Raw genomic sequence first — 3,799 nt, forward strand, 5'->3', positions numbered from 1 at the left:
ATGTGGAGGGGGGCGGGGGAGACCCACCCCTCCCGAGCAGTCTCTGCCACCCCCACAGTGCCTCTACCCCCACACTATCTCCTCACACAGTCCCCCCACCCCCATGTCCCTACTTACCTGGGACAGCACCTGGGTCTATCCACCGCTGCAGCCTTGCCCTGCTCCTGCTTGTCTCAGCACACTGAGGCAGCATGCTTGGCAGGAGGGACAAAGGGCAGCCATAGACATGCTCTGGCTGGGTGCCAGAGCATCTCTGTTGAGGACCCAGCCTCCAGTTGCTTTAAGGCATGCTTCAGGAGTGTGCCTTACACCACTTTTTTCTGGTGTGTTTTTTTTTTGATACCAGGTTTTCCCAGTATCTAATTTAGAGCCCGCACTGCAAATATGCAGTGTGGGGAACATTTCTTTCTTCCTAGTGTGCCTCTTGTGATGTCTCAAACTGCTTTGAGGTGCCACAACAGGCATGTGCATGCTTGTGTGGATATGCCCAGAGATTTCAAATAGGAATCCCTAGTGTTAAAAACATTCTGACTTGTTGTGGTCTTTTTGAGTTCTTTGCAATTCTTCGGTTGCAAAGAACTCATAAAGACCACAGCAGGTGAGAATGTTTTTAACACTATGGATCCCCATTTGAAACTTATGAGTTTTTCTTGTGAATTATGCTTGTACATCTAACAGTGCTATTTTTCTGTAGTTAAAAAACAAGTGAAAATTAGTTGCTGGCATTTTCTGGGGTGTGCCTTGAATCTATCAAGGGGTGCTTTGCGTCTACTGAGTGGTGCCTCAAGTCTGAAAAGGTAGAGAGCCACTGTATTAAACAATATATGATGTATGAAGGCAAAGAATTTCAGCTAACTGCAAGGCTTTTTCAGCAACTCATGTTAATATTTTGCATAAATCCTTTTTTTATATGGTAATGTAGGCAAGTTCTAATTGTCTGTTATATAGAATTCATGTCTCATATCTTTGAATCTAGATAAGTGGTTTTTTAAGGTAGCCAATATTTTTAAACTATATGGGAGTAGGAGTAGACTGCATGATCTGTTTTACAATGTGAAAAAATGAATGAGCAGTGTAAATATCTACTAGTGGGTCCAAAAACATATCTTGAAATTACCAGTATTTTATTTCCTTTAAAAAAATTCCATATATATATCTTAGCTGAGGATTTATCTGCTTTTAAATTTGAAATATCTGTCCTTGCCTTTTTATTCTTAAGGACTGCTGCCACTAAATAGATTTGTCTCTTCAGTTCCATAAATCTGGAAAAGTTAGTACTCTGGCTAGTAGTAACTTTTCCTTCTTTCTGGATTTTCAGACTTGACATAGTACTCTGTAAAACCAGTGCTTACTTCTTTGGATTCTAATTAACTGACCTCTTGTAAAATTTTTCCCTGCATCTCATGACATGCCCCTTTTTCATGACTCCACACTTCCTCTATATAAGCCCAAAGGGAAGAAGAGGAAGTGTTTGGGCACTGGGCCTAAGGACAGACATTACACACAAACTGGTTTAAGTGATCAGAACCTGGTTTAAACCTGTAACAGAACATGTTTTCAGTGCACATAAACCAATTTGAAAATGGCTGAAACTGATTTGAGATAAACCTGGTTAAATGTGTTATCAGACTGAACTGATTTGGGGTTTTTTGTTGTTCTCCCGCCCTGGCGGGGGGTCGGGCTAGAAGATCTACTAGGTCCCTTCCGACCCTTAATCTATGAATCTATGAATCCAGTTTATGCAATATCTGTCCCAGACTCCTTGCTGGTTTAAGATAAACCAGACTTCCCCTGCATCCCAGCATGCTGTCTGGGCTGGGTGAGGCTCTCTGCTCCAGAGCAGAGTTGGCCCCTCCCCTCTGCTCCCTGGCTGCAGGTCCAGCAGAGACTTGCAGACACAGAGTATCTGCCTGGCTTCTCCCTGCTAAGCAGGGATTATTCCTCCTGCCCCTCTGCCTTATGCAGACACCTCAGCACTAGCTAGCAGAGCATATACTGGCTATGGTCTGTGCTGTAGGAGATGACAAAAGAAGACAGGTTTTTTGGAGCTAATCAACAGGTAGTTTAATTTCCTTCCTTAGAAGAGCTGTTTAAGAAGAGCTTCATTAGCTAATGGAGAGAGTGTTTATCAACAAATAAAAAAAAAAAAAGCCTGAGTTAGGGGTGGTAAACATTCCCTGCTGGGCAGCTCAGGAGGGAAAGGAATAATAAGAGCATCTACCAAGGCCTGGCCATGCCCCGCTCAGCTCAACTCTGTAGAAGTGAAGGGAAGGCTGTTCTAGTTCCCCCCCAGCTTCTAGCCTGAGCCACTACAGGCATGTGCCTGCATTTCTGGAATAAAAAGGGAATGTCTATCCACCTCCAAATCAGTTCAGGCTTTGCAGGTTAGACACATATGTGTCTGCAGGTTCATATCCTTATAGGGAAAGTTGCTTTTCTATGACTTTTTTATGACCAGTACATATGTAAGGATAGTGGGTTCTTTTATATTCCCATGTATATAACATCTTACATAGACAGGGCCTCCCTGAGATCAGACCCAAAATTCTTGGCAAAATTTCTTGGGCTTTTGCCTAGGCTCTTTATCTCCCTATCTCCTTCTGTAAGTGCCACACTTACAGGGATGAAGAGAGGCTCCATACGCTGATATTTGTCAAGCCCTCTATATTTATCTAGCCACCACAACATTTTTGAGGGTTTTACTTGCATCTGCTCATTTCAAAGGCTGAGAAAATGATAAGCCAACAAGTCTCAGCTCCAAGATTCAAAAAATGAGTTTTTGCTTTCCTTTATAGTGTTCTGCTACAAAGTGAATATACCTCTGTGTAGCAGATAGCCCACTCACTTTGCTAGAGACCACGGTACTTTGGTGCCTTTCTTGAGCAATTTAGCTTTAGGTATTTGTAGAACACCTACCATTCATACTTTCTCAAAGCAATACACTATCATCACCATTTTTAGGAGTGATGCCAACTTTAAAATTATGTTTGCAGACTCTGCAGATAGTGTGTGAGCCCAGCATTTTTAGATACTGATTAGGAAATACACAACATGGAGGAAAGGTGTGTAATCACTAGAAGAAGAAAAAATGGTTACTTACCTTCTGCAAGTGTTCTGGGAAATGTTATATGTATCCATTTTGTGATCTAGCCTCCTTCTTCTCTGCTTCAAAATTAAGTTTCATACAAAACTAAGGGAGTCTTGGGGCAACTCTGTCCCTTACAGACAGTGGAAGTGAAGGACACATGCTGCACCCTCTATGGGTACTTCTATGCCAGGGGTGGGCAATTATTTCAGGCAGAGGGCCGCTTACCCAGTTTTGGCAGGCTGTCAAGGGCCACATAAGTAGCCCCGCCCCTTGACAGGTGCTGTACCCCCTGGTCACCATCTTGGGACCAATTTCCCAATGTCTTTGGTCCCGAGACATTGGGACATTTGTCTCATGTCCCAGGGCCAGCACCTGTGGGGCCCAAAGCAGGGCACAGGCTGGCAGGAGTCTGTGGAGCCAGGCTGGGCTGTACCAGCAGGGAAAGCGGGGAGCTGGCCTGGTTCTATAGAGCCCCTGCCAGCTGGGACCCTGCGCTTCTGCCACCCTGCTCTGGGCCCCACTGGCACTGGCCCTGCCACACGGGTGCGGGCCCCGTGCTCCCACTGGCTCCCTGCCCACTCACTCCCAGTGCCCCCCAGCCCCATGGTACAGGCGGGGGGCAGCACATACCCCCGACCCCTTGCTCGCTGGTGGGGAAGAAGCTGGTGCTGACCATGGGGAAAAGTTGCCCCTCACCCACCCCGTGGTTGG

The 3,799-nt window shown here is 45.4% G+C and overlaps 1 long non-coding RNA gene across 1 annotated transcript; it reads right to left on the reverse strand.

The window, feature by feature from the left end:
• Positions 1–1,847: 1,847 nt before the first annotated feature.
• Positions 1,848–3,496, reverse strand: LOC109303117. The gene is made up of 3 exons (XR_002099015.1): positions 3,386–3,496; positions 2,519–2,523; positions 1,848–1,862 (listed from the first exon to the last, which is right to left on the reverse strand). It is a non-coding gene; the product is annotated as an uncharacterized LOC109303117 (long non-coding RNA).
• Between the last annotated feature and the right edge of the window lie 303 nt (positions 3,497–3,799).

The sequence above is a fragment of the Gavialis gangeticus genome, unplaced genomic scaffold, assembly GCF_001723915.1.
Source record: "Gavialis gangeticus isolate Ggan-Ray unplaced genomic scaffold, GavGan_comp1, whole genome shotgun sequence".
Lineage (NCBI taxonomy): Eukaryota > Metazoa > Chordata > Crocodylia > Gavialidae > Gavialis > Gavialis gangeticus.